At 42.1% G+C, this 25,125-nt stretch overlaps 1 protein-coding gene and 1 non-coding gene across 2 annotated transcripts in view; one reads left to right on the plus strand and one right to left on the minus strand.

Moving 5' to 3' along the window:
* The window catches only part of Tmem212 (transmembrane protein 212), a 68,458-nt gene that overhangs the window by 25,028 nt on the left and 18,305 nt on the right, over positions 1–25,125 (plus strand). The window lies entirely within an intron of this gene.
* Positions 1,605–1,764, minus strand: LOC127683964 (small nucleolar RNA SNORA81). Its single transcript, XR_007977720.1, has one exon. It is a non-coding gene; the product is annotated as a small nucleolar RNA SNORA81 (small nucleolar RNA).

Raw genomic sequence — 25,125 nt, forward strand, 5'->3', positions numbered from 1 at the left:
TTGACTTTGAGCAAAATCCTAGCTCTGTATAGTCTTTAATATCTTTTTTCCTTTTAAGGAAGAAGCGTGTGCCCCAATGCCCATCCTTGGCATTTTAGGCAGGAAAATGTAATCTAAAGACTTAGTGAAGATAATCTTGAGGCATATTGTCAAAAGGGTCATTATTTTATGCATTTTACTTGAATTTTCACATCAGTGTTTCTTCTTCCATCTTTCCTTTTCCAAAGAGCATGGTAGTCATTCCAGTGACGTCAAGGAAATAATTAAAATGGACGGAAACTTAAACAGCTGTAGTACAAAGCAGCACACAGTTGAGATGAAATGAATCCTCCCCCAGAAGGCTACAAACAATTCTTTCTCTGTGTGCGTGTGTCTATGCTTGTGCCTTCACCTGTGTACATGTTCACATGTGTGCAGATGCATGTGTGTGCATGTATGGAGAGACCAAAGAGCATCTGTAGGTGTCATTCCCACATACTTAAATGTTGTTCCATTAGACAGGGTCTGTCACTGTACTGGAATTCACCAAGTAGTGCAGGCAGGCTGGCTGGTAGCTGTGAGTATCTACCTGTCTCTGCCTCCCCAGCTCTGTAGTGACTAGTCCACAGTATACAGCTTTTGGTCTTCATGTGAATTATAGAGATTGAACACATGCCCCCATGAATGCAAGGAAGCACTTACCAACTGAGCTATCTCTGTGACACCTAAACAAATCTACTTAAAATGTAAAATAATTGGTTTGCTGTGGCTGAGACAGTCTTGTTATGCAGGCTAGAATCAAGCCTTTTATACAGAATGTATCCCGGGCTAGCCTCAAACATGAGATATTGCTTCTGCCTCCTCAGTACTGGGTTCATAGGCTTGCCCTACCATAACCTCTGCCCCCCCCCAAAAAAAGACCCCACATAATCTTACTGTCAATGTTCTGGATGGACTTGAACTAAACATTCGAACCATTTCATGATGTAGTGGTTTCTTTGTAGAAGAGTTCATTGCAGGGCTCTTCAGTCCAGGGCTTGTGTGAGAGGTCACTTCCAACTCAAGCAGCCATGCAGATATGGAGGGCAGTGTGGAGTGCCTGTCCTCCTACGATGGGGGAAACTAATAGGAGCCACATGGGGATATTAGGTTTATCATTGGGACAATCACAGAACATTCCATTACCTGAGCACTTACTATGTTCTGGGCACTATTTTCTAAACTACCAGTTGACAAACTGTAGTCCATGTGCCCAAGCTAACCAACTGCCTTCTGGGAAATTAGGAATCTAAAGCTAAGAATAGTAGTACTAGTAGCAGCAGTAGTAGTTGTTGTTTTTGTTGTTATTACTGTTGTTTTGTTGTTGTCGTTTCTGATTATGTTAAAGAAAGTTAACACTCAAATCTAATTTTGGGGCCAGAGAGGTTTACTAGATAAAAATTGTTGCCAAGCCTACTGTCCTGAGTTCAATCCCCAAGCCCCACTTGATAGGAGAGAAACAAGTCCCGAAGGTTGTCCTCCGACCTTTATATACCTATAGTGGCATGTGTGTGCACCTTCACATGTACACTAAATAAATGTAAAATGAATAGTTAATTTTCAACTTTCCTCTAAAATTTAAAGGCATATGTCATCAAATATTAAGACACTGGACACTAAAGAGAGGTCCACCCCAGTCACTGGGGATCAGTATATCTACTTTCCTGCTTGTGTGTACTAGTTATTACAAAGTCCAAGACATGCTCCTGGTTTTTGTAACTTTGGCCCACCACTCAACAGCAAGATTTCTTACAGTTCTTAAATAGTTGGAGGAAAAGAATCCACATTTCGTGACATTTGAACGCTCCATCATTCATGAATTTCTGTGTCCCTGAGGCTGTTCGCCCCCTATGGCAGCAGAGCTAAGCGGCAGGGATAGAGATCACATGACCAGTTAAATCTCAAATATGCGTCATCTGTGTCCTTGCAGAAAACGTGTGGGTCCTTCTTTTAAGCACTTCACAAACAAAGAAAAAGAAAGACAATCTACTTTAAAGTGAGAGAGACAGGGGATAAATAAGATACCTTTATAAGATGAAATAGTGTATTTAAGGGTGGTTGTCAAAACAAAACAAAACAAAAAAAGAGGTGAGAAACACAAGCCAGGAGCACAGGGTCAAAAGGATAGCAGGCTGCAATATTAAATTTCATTTTGATGTATTCCCAGAGATAGCTGGCATCTCACTTAAGCCTACGACAATCATATTTGCAGCCCAAACACAATTTGCCTGTTACAGGGAAATTACTATGGCCATGCCATCAAGACAAATCTCCAGGAAGGACTGTAAGCAGAAAGTGAGTTGGGATTGCTAGCCAAGAGACAGTGGTTGTCTGCAGAGCCGCTTTAGCATTCTAAAGGCTGCTCGGAGAAGACAATGCTCTGTGCCATTGGGTATGGGTAGGGATGAATACACAGGCACGTCTACGTGCATGTGCATATGTGTGTGTGTGAATGTATGTATGTGTGTTTGTGTGTGTGCATGCAGGTTTGTATGTGCATGTTTGTGTGTGTCTGTCTGTGTGTGTTTGTGTGTATGCATGCATCTGTGTGTGCGTGTGAGCGTGAGCGCGAATGCTCCCACATGAGCACAGGCTTGTGAGTAGAACAGAGATTGCTTTAGGTGCCTATCTTTCACTGAACTGGGAGTTTACCTGCTTTAGCTAGGCTTGGAGGCCTAGGATCCATTAGTCCCCACCCCACGATGCCAGGGTTAGAGACACCTGCAGCCTTGGCTGATATTTCACGTGGCTATTGGGGATTTGAACTCAGGCCCTCATGTCTGCAGAACAAGGATTATTACCCACTGAGCCAGGTTTCCAGCCTTTCTCTGGCACCTCGACTCCAGGCAGACTGAGATTTACTTGTTCCTCCAACCCTTCCCATCTGGATGTCTGGGCTGCTTCAAGCAAATCAGAATCAACCCCCCTGTACCTCAGCTTCCCTCCTTTGGAGAGCCCTGTCCTCATCCACTGAGGAAGGACATCGTTTCTAATGAGAGCAAAAGAGGCCAGCACGGTCCTGGAGAAAGGTTCGCTCCCTTCCCTCACTTCTAATCAAATCTCAGTCCTTGGCTCCCAATTAAAGCGTTCCAAGAGGTCCCTTTAATCTCCTGTTAGTTTTTGAAAAGCCCCAAGCCAAGCCAAGCCAGACAAAACAAACTGCAAATGACCAGGAGACATATTCAGTGCCAAGACCCCCACGTCCTCACAGTCCCTGCCCGAAGGGCACCGGCCTGCCTGTGCTGTGTCCTGCCCGAGTCTTTATTGCACGTGTATTTCTTTTTTATCCCTTTCTGACACCCCCCTTCACCACGGCCACCAGTGTGGCTTACCCTGTTGCTGCCTCTTAAATCCTCAAGTGCTTCCATGATGCTGTTATTTGGACCATCCTTCAGAGGGTTCTGGGACATAAAAACAGCTAAATTAAATGTCAGAAGTGACACTTGATAAACTGTGCAAATAAATATATCGCTTTTCTCCCCTCTCTAGGGTCCAAAGAATCCACGATAACTCTGAAGCTGTGTTCCCCTTAAATTGGCCTTATTTGTGGTCATTATTTTGAAATATTTACAAAGTAATTTTGTTCTTTAAACTTTCCACCTTCTGTGTTCCTGTGAAATAAAATGGAAATGCTTGTACACTTTGGTCCTTTCATTGACATTTAAAAATGCCCATATTATGATGTAGAAATTGAAATACTGTTGTTGCCATAGAAATATGAAAATTAACAATATACATTTATAGTTGATGAATGGTTTGTTTTCATTTTTCTTGTTCCACGAGGGGGCCTTTCGTTTGAAGTTATCCCATATCACATAAATTAGAGGACATTTCTCTCAGTTTTTCTTTACTGTTACCACCACAGGTGACTCTAAATCTTCACAACACAATTAAAGCATAGAATTGTGGCCCGTGTGTGGAGCATCACGCTCCACCCAGGATCTCTCTTCTCATGCTTGTTTTTGATCTAATATCTACTAAGATAATAAGAACTCAGGATGCCCCTTCGTTGGTAGAATGCTTTACCTACAGAATGAGCGAGGCACGGGTTTGATCCCTGGCACTTCATAAAACTGGGTGTGACACAGGGCTGGAGAGATGGCTCAGTGGTTCAGAGCACCAACTGCTCTTCTGAAGGTCCCAGCAACCACATGGTGGTTCACAACCATCCATAACAAGATCTGACACCCTCTTCTGGAGTGTCTGATGACAGCTACAGTGTACTTACATATAATTAATTAATAAATAAATAAATAAATAATAAATCTTTAAAAAAAAAAAAAGCCGGGCAGTATTGGCACACGCCTTTAATCCCAGCACTTGGGAAGCAGAGGCAGGCAGATTTCTGAGTTCAAGGCCAGCCTGGTCTACAGAGTGAGTTCCAGGACAGCCAGGGCTACACAGAGAAACCCTGTCTCAAAAAACCAAAAACAAAACAAAACAAAATTGGGTGTGAGGGCGCCACCTGAGATTCTTTCCCATTGCAGAAGTTTAAGGCTATCTCTCCCAGATAGTGAATTTGAGGTCAGCCTGGGATATGGTGGGGCCTTGTCTTAAAAATTCAATCAACAGACCTGCAAGATAGCTCAGCCAGTAAAGAGACTTGTACCACGCCTGACAACTTGACCACAACCTATGGGCTCCACATTGTGGAAGGAAAGCACCAATTTCTACATGTACTTTACCATCTTCCACATGTGTACTGTTTTAACTGCCCACTGACACAGACACAGACACAGACATATTTTTTAAAGGTACAATACAAAAATAAATCCAACCTTACAAACAAACAAAAAACAGTAGTTAGAAAGAGCCTTGGATCTCAAGGCTCCGAGGTCCACGTGGCCATTGTATGCTCGTTCCCAAGAGGGCCCTCCACGTGGCCGTGGACAGACTACAATAAAGTCACTCTTTCTTAGATGGGTGGGAAAGGTGCTTCCTAGATTCTCTAGTCTTGGCCTTGTGTCTGTGGCTCTCCACAGCTCAGTGCAGTGGGTTTGAGTCATTGAGCAAGCTTAGTACCATCAGCATTCCTGGGAAGCTGTACAAACTGATAATAGTGAGCTCTCAGGGAACTGTCCCGTGAGGAGGCTGCTACCCATCGCAGTCAGAACACACGGGTGTTCTGAAACAGAAACCCAACCTGCTTTGTCATAAACACAGAAGCCTCCTCTTCTTCCATTTTAAGACAGATTTCAATTTCCTCATGTCAAATAGGGATAATCAGAATTGCTAATTCAGTCTTGCTGAAAGAATCAATGGGATTCAAGGTACAACAGAAAGCCCAGTGCGGCGTGGATTCTCTAAACAGGCAAGGATGTGATCAGTTCTGTTGATCTGATTTCTAGTCCCAGAACCCATCTGATGGGGAGGGAGAGAACTGACCCCCACAATGTGGTCCTCAGACCTCCACACACGCAAGCACCGTGGCACATGCACACCTATACACATCACACAGGCGCAGCATGTGAGAGTTCAAGGCTTTGGGCTTTGTTCCACACATTTAGTAGATGTCTTCAACCATCAGTCAGTATGGATCCCACTTATCTGAAAATGGACAAATTCAGAGTAAACACTTTAGACATAACACTTCAGACATAAGACATAAACACCTTCATTTTGCAGATGTGATATCTGTGATTGTGAGAGGCTTCATGACTTCTTCAAGGGCACAGGGCTGAAACATTGCTATCTAGCAGTCCGGTGTATGTCTCCCAGGGCCCTCGTCTTCAATCAACACACTGTTATCTGCCCCGTAATGGAATGATAAGATATCTACCCATGGTCTGGTGATTGCACACGTAGGAGACTTCTTAGTATAATGTCCGAGTTAATAACATTTGAGCTTTCCCTCAGTGCAGGGGGGGATGGGGGGAGGAGGGGGATGGGGGTGGGGTGGAGGTGGGAGTGGGGCGTGGGAGGCTGATTATTCATGCACCTACATCTTGCTTTCTTACTTATGTCTTGCTCTGTGCTGGCGTAATTTTAGGTGACCCTCAGACATTTTACCAACAAGCCAGTTCTCTGGCTGCTACCACGCCCTCAAAGACATAGACAGTCCAGTAGTCGCTTTCTAGAACTAAGGGAAGAAAATCTGGGAGAAACATGCACAATTTGGGAACCCTGAACATTATCCAGTTTTCATGGAATTGTGTGAAATAGCACAATAGTATATGCTGTAGATTAACCAGAACCCTATTCACAATGTCAAGAACTGCAATTGGGCATCAACAGGTTAGTGTTTGCCATTCTGCTCACAAAGAAATGAACAGGCATTTTACTGTGTGCCCTTGTCTGGGAGAAATAAAAGGGTTAATTCTCCACCACTGTGTGCCAAAAAAATGTCTAGTTTACAGACTGGAACGAATATGGCACCTTCGTTTTTAAACAGCCAATTTCCAGTTTTGTGTGGCTGTCGAGATTCTTGAGCTAGTGACGGGGGCCGGGGCAGGAGAATGGGCTGGGTTACTTACTTTGAATGTGGACATATGGGCTGTGGGAAGGAAACTATTTAAGATGGGGCTTAGGGAAAGGGGGGAAAAGTCGCCTTTCCCCAGCTGAGATTTTTCCAGGATGTCGTCATACAGTCATACAATCTCCAAAACCTCCTCGGAACAGTAGATGGCTCTCATTGGCTGTATGCAAATGATGTGCGAGCACTGGTTTCCTGGCAGAGGAAAACCTACACCAGAGCAAAGATCCAGTCCGAGCCTGGCTCTCTAGAACCCTGAAAGAACAGAGTCATTCTTGACAGGACGATTTCAGCCTTTGACGTGCTAGGAAGTAATTCCACAGTGTCACTCAGGCTGAGGTCTCGCCAGTCCTAAGACAAGAAGACACAAGTGCAGTGCGTAAGACTTACGTTTTTGCACAGACTTTAATACAAAGAGCAAAAACCGTGGGAGGAGCCCGAATTACACCGAATATTGATACTAGTAATTAAACCCAGCATAAGAGAAGAAAGGGCTTCTGCTGGAAACTGCAGGCACACCTGAAGTCCATTTCCTCCCCCATTTTACAGACAGGGGGTCCTGGCCGTGCTCCAGGTGTGACACGCAGATAAGGCTGTGTGAGGGTCATTAAGGTACCTGCAGAAATTAACCCATCCTGGAGGCACAGAGGCCTTTCTAAGGTTTGCTGACCTGTATGTTTCAATGTGTTTCATTTTCTCCAAGAGCAGGTAGATGAGAAAGGTCAGGAAACTTGGGTTCAAAGCTGGGAAATGGACCCGGTGCCCCAGAGTATGACATCATTTTCTTGCAATGCAATGAAGCAATGACAATTCCATGAAGGAAGAAAAAAAAAATCAAAACACCAGAGAAGCCGACAGCCACAGCAAGCCCCAGAATGTGCAGAGGAAGGGCCTGCCTCACTCACCTATTGCCTCTTTGTGACTGTCCTCGGATAGAGCACCTCAGAAGAGAGGGTAACAGGAATTAGGGGGTGGTGGTGGAGCTAAAAGAGAGCATGAGGGAGGGTAGGGGGAGAGGGAAGGAGTGAGGGGAGAATGAGAAGGGGGAATGGGGAGAGAAAACAGGAGGGGGGAGTCTGGGGAGGGACCGGTAGAGGACTCTCTCTAGACCTAGATCGGGGTTCACTACTATTCATTAACTGTCTTGTGGCTGGTCCCAGGGGAAGGAGAAGGATGAAAACCTGTCTCAGTGTTCAACTGCCAATCCTGGCACAGAACTACATTTACCCCTTTCTGACTCAAACTGTCTAATGACTCTTGCAGTGACTTTTCTGGAGATATTCACAGCAAGGCCTAGTGACCTGGACAGAGAGGGTACTAGCCAACCAAAGAAACGGAAGTGTACCAGTCCCTGTACAACTTGCCGGCATCTCCACGGAAGGGTCTCCTCTCCCCAGCAACCATTCTCTTACATAAGCTCCAGAAAGCCTGGGGAGTCAGGTTCCAGCTTGTGTGGTCCTCGTGAGACATAGACCTTTCTGTAGAACTTCCCTGTGAGTTTCTTTAGCTGCCCTCTCCTCCTACTCTTCTTCTCCTCCTCTTCCTCCTCCTCCTCTTCTTCCTCTTTCTCCTCCTCTTCCTCCTCTTCTTCCTCCTCCTCTTCTTCCTCTTCTCTTCCTCCTTCTAAGAAGGGCTGTTTCAAAGCAGTGGGAGCAGCTACAAAGTCCTTGTCCTGGCACACAGGTTTAAGTAGAAGACAAGACTTTCCTGAGAGGCCCTGTGACTATGAGCAGTCTCTCCTTGGGGGGTGTACCCAGAAATTTAAATGTGAGAGTTCCCCTGGTTATGAAACTTGGGCAAATGAGCCTCCTGAGTGGGCAGCCCCCAAAACATAGACCCTTTCGCAGGATTGAAAAAAAGATTTCCTTGAGGCACCAGCACAGGTCATGACGGCTCACAGGCTGAGTGAACCCTGAGCTGAGCTTCAGCCTGGCCCGGTGATCTTGTACGACATGACAATTGCAGTGCTGCTCCTGGACTCCCCAGTGGCAGAGCCTGGCCTGGATTCTAGCTGACTGGTTAGGCCTGAACCAAGGTTAACACTGAAGGGCTCTGGCCAACACAGAGAGGCTGCGTCAGAGTGCCCTGCTGCCTTACCTCTGGCCAGTACCAAGGTTTGGAGAACTGGCTTCTGTGTTGTATACCCCTGCCCACTGGCTGGGTGGCTGCTTCCAGTGTCTGTTCCCTTTGTCACGCCCAGGCAGGGACTGCAGGGTGGCTATGAAGGACTGTCGCATAGCTTTTGTCAATTTTCTTTGTCCACAGATCCTCCTGGAAGTTAGCAGAAGCCACCAAACACTGACTATAGCTAAGATAGAATATCACATCTCCTTGACACTGTTTTATATATATATATATATATTTCAAAAACCAATTGACAATAAGTCCCTTTTACAATGTCATTCCCCAGCCTCCTTGATGGGTGACATACTATAAGGACTGTCCCAATCATGCCAGACCAACTGTCCAGCAACTGAGCAGTACCAGGTGGCCTCTCTAATCTGGGCTTCAGGGAGCTTTTCCGCAGTTACTGGTGGGAACCATGCAGAGACAGATATGCTTTCTGCGAAAGTCACGCATGCCTATCTTCCAGATGGCTCAAAACCCTTGTCTTCTCCCTTCCCCTCTCCCTCATTCTGGGGAGGGGAAGTGTCCTCCTCCTCCTTTCTTTCTTTCTTTCTTTTTCTTTTCTTTCTTTCTTTTTCTTTTCTTTTCTTTTTTTTTTTTTTGTTGTTTTTTTTTGTTGTTGTTTTTTCAAGACGGGGTTTCTCTGTGTAGCCCTGGCTGTCCTGGAACTCACTCTGTAGACCAAGTGTCTTCTTTAAATGAGTTACTACCCCCAAGATGTATTGAAAGCTCTAGCTGTTATAAGGCCAGGAAGCATAAAAAAACCTACAGAGACAGAACTTTACATAAAATGCCCATAATTACTGAGGTTATTTTTTCCTGCCAAATTGGCATTCTTATAGTCTCTGGTCACTCCCTTCAAGTAGTTATGATGTCTACAGTTAACGCGATAGGGAAAGGGAAATTTATTTTTACACTGATGTGTCTGATCACAAAATCCAGGGCTTGTATTTTTTGCCATCTGAATAATAACCCCTCATGCTTGTTCACATACGTTGGAAGTGTGGTTTAACTTAAGTACACAGAGCAGACACACTGAAGACTACCCTTTTGCCTTGCTCTAGACAAGGAGAAAGATCAAAGCTGCCAATATTTCTCCAGGATGACCCCTGTTTTGTTCTGAACACTTCGCCCAGCTCCAGTTTGTTGAAGCTAGGACAAAACCCCCTTGAATTTCCCTTCTATAAACTTTCTTATAAACAAGACTACATTGTGCATTTGGCATTCCAGGAAGAGGGGCTTCTCCCTCATAGGTAGACCTTTACAGGTCTCCAATTATAGTATCAGTCCCTTCAAACTTCTAAAACTCACAGTGTTAAAGCAGTGAAAAGCATTGTGGGACTTGGCAGGTGAAAAGCATTGTGGGACTTGGCAGGTGAAAAGCATTGTGGGACTTGGAAGGTGAAAAGCATTGTGGGACTTGGCAGGTGAAAAGCATTGTGGGACTTGGCAGGTGAAAAGCATTGTGGGACTTGGCAGGTGAAAAGCATTGTGGGACTTGGCAGGTGAAAAGCATTGTGGGACTTGGCAGGTGAAAAGCATTGTGGGACTTGGCAGGTGAGGAAAGGTATTTGAAATGGTTCTGTTCTGATAAGACCAAGGTTGAGCAATGAAAAGCAGCTAACCTACTAACAACTCTGCTTCGAAATACCCAAGTGGCTAGCATTTTTTAAAAAGTAACCCTGGCTTATTAAGTAATTAGTTCCTTTCATATTGGAGGAGAATATAAAGTAAATGATGATAACTGATTTCAATTAGCTCATAAATTTTTATTAACAAAGAATGCACAGGGTACCAGATTGTACATTCTTAATATGGCACAATGACTTAGAAAAGCAAATCTCCCCACCCAGGGCCAGCAGGAGGCTCAGTAGGTAAGGACTCTTTCCATTAAGCTTGGGAACACCATCCCTGGGAAACAGCTCTTATCCTCTGACCTCCACACATGCTGTGGTGTATGCAAGCTTGTGTGCACACACGGGCACACAAATTAATATTTTTTTTAAATCTCCAGCCCACAAAACACAAATGACACAGAAGATAAACAATAAAGAAGTTTGAACAAGTTATACATCAATAAACGGACTGAAAACCAACCCCTTTTGCCTTTGGGGGAGGTTTCTGTTTTCACACACACACACACACACACACACAAAACAAAAGTGCCAAGATTAGCTGTCATGTCCAGAATCCTGGAACTTAAAATACATGTGCTAGTGTAAAACGTTAAGCCCTCGCATGCTTTGCTTGGCAAATTTCATGAAAAAGATAAGCTTGGTGGAATTATGACTTCAGAGAGGGAAGTGGATGCTATCACAGACCTAGGGAACACGAAGAAGAAAACTATGGAACTTGGCCACAGATAGGAAAGAATGCTGGTTCCCTCCTCCCACCCCACCCCCACCCCCAACCAGCAGCCTGGACAGGAGGGAGCTCAGACAGAGAATGCAGCAGCAAGCTCAGGGCTGAGGGCACCTTGCTCAGGCCAATCAATCAACAAAGATTTTATTGGACTCAAGTTACTTTATTTGTCAAGGGACTCTAAGGAGGCGCCTGAGATAACATGGGCGAGGGTTATATGCCCTGCCGGGTGTAGTGGATGGCAGAAATATCCTAGCGACTAGCGCTGCAAGACTAGGGAGGGAAGAGGCTGGGTAACCAGAGAGGGCTCAAGAAATATTCAAAGAATGCTCTGAGGTTGAGCCTAAACAGTGGGGCCTGGCTGGGGATTGTAAAGAAAGGGCAGTTGTGAGCAGACAGAGAATGAGAATCCAAAATGGATTTATTCTCTTTAAGTAAACTACCCAGCCAGCACTCGGGAGGGGACATCATGGTTACAAAAAGCATTTTGACTGTGAACTGAAGAAAAAGCCTCAGATGTCCTCAAAACATAAAGATGCTTCGGTATTCAAGATTTCCCACAGGACTCAGTTCTCCCAGAGAGAAATATAAAGGCAGAACTCAGCACTTCAGGAGGCTGGGTTCTCTCACAACATGAAAACTACAGAAGCCCAGGGCGTTACTCTTGTGCCAGGCCTGCCAGGAAGCTGAAACAGAATTGAGATTTAATTCTACAACTCCTGTATGCAGCTCTCTTTTCTCTATATCCTTCTTTATCTCCTATTTCTATCTTTCATTACAAGCCTTGTTCTTCCTTCCATTTCAAAGATAGTGATTGTGTCCTCTGTGTCGGGCACATCGAACCTTTCGAAGGGCAGATAACATAAGAGTCTGGAGCAGCAGGCAGAGTTATGAGTTTTTAATATTAGCTCTGCCTCTGACTCATCCTGTGTTTAGGTCTTGAGGCTTGAAGTTTATTCTTGGGATATAGTTCAGGCATTTTCCAGATGAGGAAGGGCTCAGGGGCATCTAGCTGGCTTTTCCTAATAACTCACCCAGTGACTGTCTTCCTCCTGTTTAAGCATGGCTTACTTCTCCGGGGGTCTTTGATCCTCTGGCTGCAGACACTCTGGCACCAGGAGCCTTAAAGGTCAAGGAGCAAAGACACACTGAGGTGGGTGAAATCGGGAGGGACGCTTGTTAGCAACCTCTGAGAACCCGTGGGGCAAACACTAGCTTCTAAGATGGATGGATGGTGCCATCCACGGTATGAATAATTGTGTGCTCGGTAAGCTGAGGTGGAGACCGACCCAGCAGGTGTGTTCTGGGACATGGCTGTTTGGAAGAGAGCCATTCAGCTCTGTTTCCTTTAATCCATGTAGACTGCCAAAGTTCAACATCATGAGGTCCAAGAGCAAAAATATGCACTTGTGACTCAGTTTCCTCATAGGAATAGAGGACCCGGGCTCATTAATCTCCCGAGGCTCCTTTCACTTTTAATTGCTGTGATGTTTTTTGCTTTGTTTTGTTTTGTTTGCCCAGAGCACACAGATGGACAGCTTTAGATTCTCTCCCAGTACCATATGAAACAATACATAGATACAGTAGAAAACTATGCATAATTGGAAATATTGATTGGCCAGATGTCAATTCACTAAGAGCTCTAAGTTATACTAAAAACCTGCTACGTATGTGTGATAGTTAGCTTTAATTGTCAGTTTAACAATTTAGAACCACCTGGGAACAGAGTCTCAGAGTTTAGCTGTGAGCATGTCTGTGGGAGATTGTGTCTATTACGTTAATCAATGTGGAAAGACCCAGTCCACTGTGGGTGGCATCATTCCCTAGGCTTCAGTTTTTGGCTGTGTAAGAATGGAACAGGTGAGCTGAGTACTGACTGCATCCGTAGGTTCATCTCTGCTTTTGCCTGTGGATATGATTAGTTAGTTTAAGCTCCTTCCAGCCTCAGTGTCCTTCTCTGATAGATTTGTTATTTAACACAATGTTTTCTCCCCTGAGTTGATTTTTGTTGGGATATTTAATCACAACAGCAAAAATGAATCTCAGTCAACACTCTTAGCCACTTCTATTACAACATATTCAAATACGTGACAAATGATGTTTATGCAGGATTGTCTTTGATGGATTGTTTTAGATACAGTTGTAAGAAGTCACACAGGAAGGGATCCTGTGTAATCTTTACCAAATTCCTGTCAATGGTACCATCTTGCAAAACCATAACACAAATTCACAATCAGGTCTTAGACATTGACAGTCAAGATGATGACCATGTCTGTCCTGCTCAGTGTAGCCGCCAGCAGCTACATGTAAACCAGGTTACCTGTTGAGAGAATTTTGGGGTCATAGGGAAGAGCGGCGAAAAGAACGTACGGCCAAGTCAATGTTCACTGATCAAAGCCGTAAACTTTAATGGCGCCAGACCTTATAACAGTTCGGGCAAACCCTTCCCCCCAGACTCCAGGCTGAGTTCCGGTGGAAGTTGTCTAGCTTCTCTTGGAGGTCTTCGTCTTGACTGCTCCGGCAGCTGGGTGGGTCACCTGTTTAATTCAGGAATCCCTATACCTGGAGGAACAATGAACTTAACCTTTACTACGTGCGCTCCACCCTAGGTGGAGCAGGATCCTGGCTAACTGGGAGAAGTTAACCTTGACCAAAGTCAAACTCTGACCAAGTGCAAGACTGCCCCAATATGGCTCTGTACATGTCCTCCCTTTTTTTATTAATTTGAACACGAGGAGGTAGAAAACAAGTGGATAAATATCCTTCATAAGAAGGCGGGCCTTAACCAGGAGGGGAAGCATTGACCGTAATTCCTCTTAAATATTGTATAACGTCTTTTTCAGAGGAGGGGTAATAGGCTCCCTTATTATTTTAAGGACAGCCTCTCGACGTTAACCCCTATGCAATTAGGTGTACTTCCTGGGGACTCAGAAGCAGAAATTCACCTCCCCATGCAGTGCTTTGCCTCGCACGTCTCGCTGGTACCCATGTTTGTTCATAAACAAACACACATAGATCTGAGTTCTATGTGGCTCCCTCTTTGGAGATCCACTTGTGTAAGTTTTGAAGCCAGGGGGGTCTGCAAGTGTCTTTAACAGACATGTAATCTCTCCATCCAGGTGAGCCTGGGTGGAGACAGCCAGTCTGCTTAACAGACAAGGTCAAGAGTTAAAGGTGGAATAGGATTAACTTGTCCCAGAAGTATCCAATTCAGTTGTAAATTAACAACTTTAAGGACACAAAGCTTGGCCTCTGAGGTGGGAGAGGTAGCCTTGTGAATCAAGAAATAAGCTGTTACTTCTCAGGAAAAGTGGAGACTATATGTTAAATTAACACAGCTGGCTGAAGATTGTTAGCCATCTTCAAAATTGGAATCTTCAATATTGGAATTATTTCTAGACCAGTCTATGGTTGAGTCAGCTGAGCACAATAAGGAGAAGAGTCATTTTAACTCTTCTTAATTAATTTTTCCTAAGCTAGCATAACAGTCTCCATGTTCTGTCCCACAAAGTCTAAAAGCTTGAAGCTAGGCAATTTATCTAACCTGGGACATTTGACAATTGAGGTAAGTCAAGAACATATACCCAATATAGCTCTTATGTTACCATGGTCTGGGCATTCAGCAAGCACAGTCAGCATATCTTCTGCAGCATTCTGTGGAAAAAACAGAGGACATGCCTTCTCCCCCAATATTAAATCAGGATCATGGCATATGTTAGTAAGTGAATTCCTTCATTTCACCTAGACATCAATATGTCTAATTACAAGATGTCATATACATTTAGCAAGGAGTTTCTTGGCATCTAAATTTTAAAATTTTCTTAAAAACATGCAAGCATAATTTAAATTATATGCACAGGGACACAATTTCCCCTCTCTTCTTTCTTCCAAGAAGATATTGTTTTATTAATTTAAGTTGGAACACAAAGTATAAACCATAACATAGGCAATAACTATGTAATTATATAAAATAAACATAGCATTTTTAGTTGGTTTTTCTGTTAGAGCAGTTGCAACTAGACAGCCTAAAAATGAATCATTAGTCACATGTACATATTTTTTTTTAATCTTTTAAATTAGAAATATGAATATCATTTATCTGTAATAACTAAGTCCTCTAGGATTAACACCATTACGTGGTAGAGGTAGAAATTGAGGACATCAAGAACAAATCTTTACAATTTGATGTGCACAAAATATAAAATTATTTCAAATACCTAAAGGACAGTCATTTAGAGAATATATCCTTTGTTCTTAGAAATTTGAATCACATTTGTATAAACTGTAGAAATTAAGAATTAGCAGTATTAAAAATGGACCAATTTTAAGCAATTATAAACCATGAGCTATGTATATCTACTATTATTAAAAGCTTGACCTTTAACATCTTAAAAATAGCTGCTATAGCACCCAATTCAGGTATCTGTGTTGAAGCAGGGAGAAACTTAAAGGAATAAACATGTGATCTGATAGTACAAATTATCTTTTGGATAACAGTTATTAATTTTGCCTAAAAATGCTTGTCATGTAATAGACCAACCATTAATAATAAATTTGATTGTTGCTTGAAGCAAGGAACAAATGTTTCCTACCTTGAAAACAGAGGTTTAAGACCTTTTGTGGCAAGCTTAAAATGAGGTAAATAAGATAAAGCCAATTAATATATCCTAACAACTTTTGAAAGCCATTTACCTAAAATTTCTAAAAGTCTATAGGAGCAAGGGCCTGTAACAAACATTCTATGAACATCATACACTGAAAATTTTTAAGATCTTAACTTCTAGTATAGAAACAGAGACAAAACACTTTTTTTCTTTTTTTTTTTATTTGCCCTAGGATCCACCTTTAGTCCTTGGCAAGGACTAGACCTGAGCCTTTTAACTAAGACCAGACCCAAACCTGCTAGGACGTTTTCAGGATTAAACAAAAGAAACCTGTAATTTCATGGTCAAAGGAACCTACTTGATATCAAATACATTTCTACAGAGATCTCCTTTTTAATCTTGGAGGGTTAAATTTTGTTCCTACCATTGTAGCCTATAAACTTGTGGAAAAGAGGCAATGGGCCTCTAAAACCCATAGCTGTATCACTCTCAAAATTATCTTAATTACAAAATGTTAACAATTACGAGCCTGCAAACTGAAAACTGTAGCCAATGACACACTGATTTTTATTGTAACTCAATGTTTTCTTGCAATATTAGAGCACAATTATAATTTTGGAAGCAAATCTCAATTTTAAACAATCTATTTTCTTTAAAATTAATGGCAAACACATATTTACAGCACAAGGTTTGTATGCCAGTTCTTATGTTCAAGTGTATAACAGTGTAACTTATTAAAGAGACAATATTTTAGATCTTAATCTTCATTAAGTCTAATCTCCAGGCCAAGATTCACATGAAACACCATGCCAATTTAGGAGCGTCCCAAAGGCCTGTATTTCCTGGATTGCGTCATGCCACGTGGTGTTCAAAATGGCGACTACCCTAAACTACCAGCCTTAACCATCATGCCACGTGTTCAAAATGGCGACTACCCTAAACTACCAGCCTTAACCTAACTTTTGTTAATAACATTATACCTTTTAAATCATGTGCAGTGACTTAAGCCAATACTCTATAGTCAAGACATGCAAAATATACCTTTAAATCCAATTATAAACAAGAACAAAGCATGAGTGGCGTTAGGCCACGTGTAGTTAGTTAAGATAGCTCTAACACTGAATCACCAGTTTTAAACTAACCTTTTCTTAATAACACTATACCTTTTACATAATAACCAATTAATTTATAACTCTTTAGTCAAGAAATGTAAAGCCTTATATCATTAAAACCAATTAGAAACAAGTATAAAGCGACTACATGAATTTCACAAGTCAAACCAAGGTCTTCCCAAATCTTGAGGTTTCTGGGCTTTAAGAGCGGCTTTTTCCCCAGCCACGCTTGCCTCTTGAGTGAGCTGCGCTGTCGCGGCGTGGCTTTGAATCAATCTCCACACAAACTGTGGCTAGCTCAAGAGGTTACCAGCAGATGTAATCTTTACCAATTTTTTCTTTTTAACATGAAACAGTCATTCACACAACGACACAGAGAGGACATAAACATACACATAGACAGTCGGTGCACCGGGACAAACACGGAAAGATACACAGAAAGTTAAGCATGCTTGTTAAGCAATTGCATCCATTTTCCTCTTTAAACAGCTCTTAGAAGCTGTGGACATATGCCTATTTTTAAAAACCCCTTTCTTTTCGCCGAAATCAGCTCTTACGAGCTTTGGGCAAATGCCTACCAAATTCCTTCCCCATATTTCCCTATCTTATCAACCCAAGCAGTCCTGCGCTGGGTCCACGCAGTATGCTTGAAAAACTGTATCCATTCCTTGCACTCACAACAATAGACACGAATTCACTAGCACTAGCTTTGACCTCTATGTTGCTTACCGTGCAGATACCATTAATTTTCACCTTTTCCGCGAAGCTTCGCTGGATAGGGCTACCTCAGGAAATTCTCTCGTGCCAGGTCGCCCCACGTTGGGCGCCACTATGTAGCCGCCAGCAGCTACATGTAAACCAGGTTACCTGTTGAGAGAATTTTGGGGTCATAGGGAAGAGCGGCGAAAAGAACGTACGGCCAAGTCAATGTTCACTGATCAAAGCCGTAAACTTTAATGGCGCCAGACCTTATAACAGTTCGGGCAAACCCTTCCCCCCAGACTCCAGGCTGAGTTCCGGTGGAAGTTGTCTAGCTTCTCTTGGAGGTCTTCGTCTTGACTGCTCCGGCAGCTGGGTGGGTCACCTGTTTAATTCAGGAATCCCTATACCTGGAGGAACAATGAACTTAACCTTTACTACGTGCGCTCCACCCTAGGTGGAGCAGGATCCTGGCTAACTGGGAGAAGTTAACCTTGACCAAAGTCAAACTCTGACCAAGTGCAAGACTGCCCCAATATGGCTCTGTACAGCTCAGGATCCCTCCTGTTGCCCTCCGTGGTCTCACACATTTCCTTTCCACCCTTAATCCTTGGAGATTTCTGGAAACCTCTTATCTATTCCCAATTTTTATAACTTTATCATTTCATATATTTTATATAAATATAATCACACACTATAAATGTCTAAAATAAGCTTTTATAACCTTAACATCATTCTTGTTTAGTTACTTATTTGCTTATTTATTAACTTACTTTGACACAGAGTCTCATGTAGCTCAGGCTGGCCTCAGACATCCTATGTAGCTGAGAATGAACTTGAACTTTTGATCTTCTTGACTCTTCCTCCTGAGTGCTAGGATTACAGGTATGTAAACCATGCCTCATTTATGCAATGTAGGAATGTAGTCTAGAGCTTTGCATGTGGTATGCAAGCACTCAGCCAGTTGACCCATGCCCCCCCCCCAGACATTAAGCATGTACCTTCTGAAGTGAGAGACTGCTGTAAAGTGGTTGAACAGAATGGGGAAATGGTCTCTAAATGAAACAGCAAGATTAGTCAGTGGATACAGACAGAGGACTCTAACTTCCAAGATGAGATCAGAACTTTCCAGTTCCTTTGGGATGGCCAAATGGAACATAACAGCTATAGAGACCACCACATGATCAGGAAATAGCCAGGCACCCTAGTCAACAGGGAAATTCACCTGTGGCTCTGAGTGAAGCTGTCTTGCTCCCTTCCTCACAGCTCATCTTCCAGCTGTACACCCCCGAGTGCTGTCCATGATGGCCCCAAGAAGCCAAAGATTTGCCCAGCTGAGACCTGTGTGGTATTTGATTCACTGAATCTGATGATAGGATAAAAAACGATTGTACTTCTAGGCCGACAAATTTGGTGTAAGTTACATAACTGTAATACCTGGTCATCAGCTAAATGCTAGCTAAATCCTCAGCCTGGGCCCCTCCTGTAAGTGCTGATCTACAGAGATTCATCTACCCAATGTCATTGCTGGAAACTATAGAGGGAGATTCAGGAACCAACTCTCTGCTCTCTAAGTCTCTGTCTTTTCCCATCTAATGAGTGATACTATTAAGAAAACATCTGCAGCATCTATAACCTTGGCACTTGGGGTTGAAGCAGGGGTATCATGTGTATGAGGTCAGTCTGGTCTATAAAGTGAAAACCTCCATGGTGGTTTGAATATGCTTGGTTCATGGGAAGTGACACAATAAGGAGGTGTGGCCTTGATGGAATAGGTGTGGCCTTGTTGGAGAAAGTGTGTCACTGTGGGGATGGGCTCTAAGGTCCTATGCTCAAGCTCCACTGAGTACAGAGGAGGTTTCCTTCTGACAGCCTTCAGATCTAGATGCAGACCTCTCAGCTCCTCCTCCAGCACTATGTCGGCCTGTACAGCCCCACCTTGATGATGATGGACTGAACCTCTGAAACCAGAAGTCAGTCTCAACTGAATGTTTTCCTTTATAAAAGCTGCCTTGGTCATGGTGTCTAGTCACAGCAATAGAACCTTAGCTGCCTCAAAGAAAAAAAGAAGAAGAGGTAGATGAGGAGAGGCCAGGGGAGAAAAAGGAGGAAGAGGAGGAAGAGAAAAATAGAAGAAATGAACTTTCTGAGCAGGGTCCAAACACTATTCTTTGACAGACTACATTTTTATTTCCATTGAATAAAAGCTCAATTAGCCAAAGGCTTTGACATATAAACAAAAAGTACACTGGGTGCCCTTCCATGTGCAGTGCTTATAGACGTTGCACATAATTGGGCCATTTGAATGCAACTAGTTCCCAATTAGAGGAAGCGACATGCTGGAGTACATAAAACAAGAGCATTCTCCAGTCTCCGGCTTTGAAAGCTGTCTGTGCCCAACACACTGAAAGGTCTTTCCTGCTGCAAGAATAAAACTCAGCCTCTATTAATATCAAGCCTGGCCCCTCTGAACACTTGCTTCCTGGTGATTTACGATAGCCAGGCTGCTTCCTGCCCCTTTTGAAAGTGAGATTTCAACCTAGGAGGAATTCTAAGCAATTTCTCATCCCTTGGCCCCCAGGGCAACTTCAGGAGAATCTTTTAAAGAGAATTTGGGTGTTTACAACTCACAAATTGATGCTGGTTGATAGCTTACAAAGGAGAAAGGGGGGCTTGTTGTTATGTCTGATGCCAACTGGGACTTGATCCAAACATAAGTCTACTGCAGGCAGTGTGTGTGAACAGATTCTCTAGGTCCCCTGCCCTCCTGACTACAGTAGAAAGATGGAAACGTTTCCCCTTAATCTCCAGCTGCCCTGAGCAGTCAGCGATCCCCAGTAGGCCTCAATTTTCCTGCCACCTCTCTGGAGGCACACCTGTGAATCCTGAACCATGCACATTAGTTTCCCTTCCCCCACCTTTCTTCTCTGCTTGCTGAGTCCTCCGGGAAGCCCCCAGTGGCCCTGAGCAGTCTGCTGTCCCCATTGGACCTCCATTTTCCTGTCACCTCTCTGCCCACCTACATCAGAACTGTGAATCCTAATGTGGAATCATATAGCCAAAAGATGACCATCAGAAATTGCCCACACCAAGAAGATCAAGGTTAATCCCCCTCCCAATACTACTACAACAAGAACATACAGGAACCAAAGCCATCCAGATGGCTAAAGGTCCTAGAAAGAACACAATCAACAAAGGCAAGGTAATAAGATACCTTCAGAGCACAGTTACTACCCTAGTATACCAAGCTCTGGATACCCTAACTGTTAGCATCCTAAGCTCCGCCCACAGCTAGGTATGCCTGATTCACTATAAAAGGAGCTGCTTGCCCCCTCCTCACTCTCTTGTTCCTCTCTTGTTCTTGCTCTGCCCTTCCTACTCCCTCCCTCTCCCCATTCCCTTTCCTCCTTTCTCCTCCCTGTGCTCATAGCCAGTCTCTACTTCTCTACTCTCTCTCTCTCTCTCTCTCTGCCTTTCTCTGCCTCTACTACCCTCCTAACTCCCCTCCCCATGCTCTTAATAAACTCTATTCTATACTATACCATCATGTGGCTGGTCCCTCAGGGGAAGGAATACCTCAGCCAGAATAGGCCTGCGGAGGCACCCCCTCCCCTCATACCTCACCAAAGCACCATAGAACATATTCCACCTCTCTTTATCTTTTTCTAAACACATCACTAACACAATGGAAGCCATAAATTCAATCTTATAAAGGAGGAAAATGAATAAATCACTTAAAGAAATACAGGAAAATACAATCAAACAGGTAGATGTCTTTAAAGAGGAAACAAATAAATTCCCTAACAATATAATGGTATACAGGAAAATAAACAGGGAAAGAAAATAAATTGTACAAAACCTGAGAGTGGAAATCAGAGCAATAAAGAAAACACAAACACAAATGGAGCAAATTCTGGAGATAGAAAACCTAGGCAAAAGAATGGGAATAACAGATGCAAGCACCACCAACAGAATATAGGAGATGGAAGAGAGATCTCAGGCATAGGAGGTGCAATAGAAGAATTTAATATGTCAGTTAAAGAAAATGTTAAATCTAAAAAATTCCTGACAGAAAACATCCAGGAAATCTAGGATATCATGAAAAGACCTAACCTAAGAATAATAGTAATAGAAGAAGGTGATGAATCCCAAATCCACAGCCCAGAAAATATTTTCAACAAAATCATAGAAAAAAAACCTTTCCCAATCTAAATGAAGAGATGCCTATAACATAAAGAATCTTATAGAAAATCCTTCTGCCATATAATAAATAAAACAAAAAAATCTACAGAACAGGCCGGGCGGTGGTGGTGCACGCCTATAATTCCAGCACTCTGGGAGGCAGAGGCAGGAGGATTTCTGAGTTCGAGACCTGCATGGTCTACAGAGTGAGTTCCAGGACAGCCAGAGCTACATAGAGAAACCCTGTCTCGGAAAAAAAAAAAATCTAAAAAAAAAATCTACAGAACAAAAATAAAGAATATTAAAAGTCACAAGGGGAAAAGGCCAAGTAATATATAAAGGAAGACTTATCAGAATTAAATCTGACTTCTCAACAGAGACTCTAAAGCTACAAGTGCCTGGACAGATACCTTACAACTTATCAAAAAACCACAGATACCAACCTAGACTACTATACCCAGCAAAACTTTCAATCATGATGGATGGAAGAAACAATATATTTCAAGACAAATCCAAATTTAAACAATATCTATCCACAAATCTAGCCCTACAGAAAATAGTAGAAGGAAAACTTCAGCCCAAGGAAGACAACTACATCCAAGAAAATACAAGAAATAAGTAAATTCACACCAACAAAAACAATGGAAACACACACACACACACACACACATCAAAATAACAGGAATAAAAACATCACTGGTCATTAATATCTCTCAATCTTAATAGATTCATTTCCCCAATAAAAAGACACAGTCTAACAGAATGAAAAACAGGATCCATCAGTGTGTTGCATACAAGAAACACACCTCAGCAACAAAGATAGACATTATTTCACAGTAAAAGCCTGGAAAAAAGTTTTCCAAGAGAACAGACTCAAGAAGCAAGCTGAAGTAGCCATTCTAATATCTAATAATATAGATTTTCAACCAAAATTAATTAAAAGAGACAGGAAAGGACACTTCATACCATCAAAGGAAAAAAAATCTACCAAGATGATATATCAGTTCTGAACATCTATGTCTCATACACTGGTTGTGGAAGACTTCAACACCCCAGTTTCACTAATGGACAGGTCATCCAGACAAAAACTTACCAGAGAAATAATGAAACTAACAGATATTATGAATCAAATGAATCTAACAGACATCTATTAAATCTGTTACCCAAACACAAAAGAATATACCTTCTACTCTGCACCTCATGGATCCTCCTCCAAAATTGACCATCTAGTAGATTACAAAGCAAGCCTCAACAGATAGAAGAAAATTGAAATAATGCTTTGCATTTTATCAGACTACCATGTATTAAAGCTGGACTTCAACAACAGGAGAAACGACAAAAAGCAAGCACACTGATGGAAATTGAACAACTTTCTACTCAATGATCTCTGGGTCAGGGAAGAAATAAATGAAAAACTTTCTAGAATTCTAGAATTCAAAGGCACAACATACCAAATTTATGGGACACAATGAGAGTAGTGCTAAGAGGAAAGATCATAGCACTCAGTGCCTCCATAAAGAAATTAGAAAGTTCTCATACAAACAATTTAAAAGTATACCTGAATGCTCTAGAGAAAAATAGAAGCAAGGACACCTAAGAGGAGTAGAAGGCAGGAAATAATCAAAATCAGAGCTGAAACCAATCAGTTAAAGACAAAGAAAACAATACAAAGAATCAAAGAAACAAAGAGATGGTTCTTTGAGAAAATAAACCACACCGATGCACCCTTAGCCAAGCTAATCAAAAGACAGAGAGACAGCATCCAAATTTTAAAAATCGGATATGAAAAGGAAAACATAACACTGAGAAAATTAAAAGAATCATTAAGTCTTATTTCAAAAGCCTGTGCTCCACAAAATCTGAAAATCTTACTGAAATAGATGAGTTTCTAGACAGATACCATTTCCCAAAGTTAAATCAAGATCAAGTAAACTATTTAAACAGCCCTATAACCCCTAAGGAAATAGAAGCAGTCATAAAAAGTCTCCCAACCAAAAAAGCTGAGGGCCAGATGGTTTTAGTGCAGAATTCTATCAGACTTTTGAAGAAGAGCCAATACCAATACTCATCAAACCATTCTACAAAATAGAAACAGAAGGAACACTGCCAAGCTTATTATATGAGGCCACAGTCACCTTGATATTTAAACCACACAAAAATTCAACAAAGAAAGAGAATTTCAGACTGATTTCTGTTATGAACATTGATGCGAACATACTCAATAAAATACTCGCAAAATAAATCCAGGAACACATCAAAGACATCATCCATCAAAATCAAGTAGACATCATCCCAGCAATGCAAGAATGGTTCAATATATGAAAATCCACCATAAAAACCAACTGTAAGAAAAAAGTCACATGATCATCTCATTAGATGCTGAAAAAGCCTTTGACAAAATCCAACTTCCCTTAATGTTAAAAGTATTAGAGAGATCAGGTATACAAGGCACATACCTAAACTTAATCAAAGCAACATACAGCAAATCAATACCTAACATCAAGCTTAAATGGAGACAAATTTAAAGCAATCCCACTAAAACCAGAGACAACACAAGGCTGCCCACTGTCTCCCTATTTATTCTATATAATATAGTACTTGAAGTTCCAGCCAGAGCAATAAGACAGCTAAAGAAGATCAGGCGGATACGAATTGGAAAGGAAGAAGTCAAAGTATTACTATTTGTGGATGATATGATGGCATATATAAGTAACCCCAAAATTCTACCAGAGAACTACTATAGCTGATAAACACCTTCTACACAGTGTCTGGATACAAAATTAACTCAAAGAAACCAGTAGCCCTCCTTTATACAAATGATAAATAGGCAGAGGAAGAAATTAGGGAAACTACACCCTTTACAATAGCCACAAATAATACAAAATATATTGATGTAACTCTAACCAAGCAAGTGAAAGACCTATATGACAAGTATTTCAAGTTGCTGAAGAAGAAATTGAGGAAGATACCAGAAGATGAAAGGACCTTTCATGTTTATGATCACTCTGCTAATCGTAGTGAATGGCCATCTTACCAACAGTTATCGACAGATTCAGTGCAATTCCGATCAAAATTTCAACATGATTCTTTACAGAAACTGACAGAGCAATTTTCAACTTCATATGGAAAAACAAAAAACCCAGAATAGCTTAAACAATCTTGAAAAATAAAAGAACTTCTGGAGGTGTCACCAACCCTGATCTCAAGCTATACTACAGAGAAGTAGTAATAGAAACTGCGTGCTATTGGTATAGGAACAGACAAGTTGATCAATGGAATTGATTCGAAGACCCGGAAATAAACCCACATATCTATGGACACTTGATTTTATTTACAAAGAAAGCAAAAACCATTAAATGGAAAATTGAAAGAATCTTCAACAAATTGTGCTGGACTCGCAGGATGTCGACATGTAGAAAAATGCAAATAGATCTATATCTATCACCCTTCACAAAACTCAAGTCCCAGTGGATCAAAGACCTTAACATAAAACTGGATACATTCAATCTAATAGAAGAAAAAGTGGGGGATAGCCTTTAACGCATCGGTA

Source organism: Apodemus sylvaticus, chromosome 4 (assembly GCF_947179515.1).
Source record: "Apodemus sylvaticus chromosome 4, mApoSyl1.1, whole genome shotgun sequence".
In the NCBI taxonomy this organism is placed as follows: Eukaryota; Metazoa; Chordata; class Mammalia; order Rodentia; family Muridae; genus Apodemus; species Apodemus sylvaticus.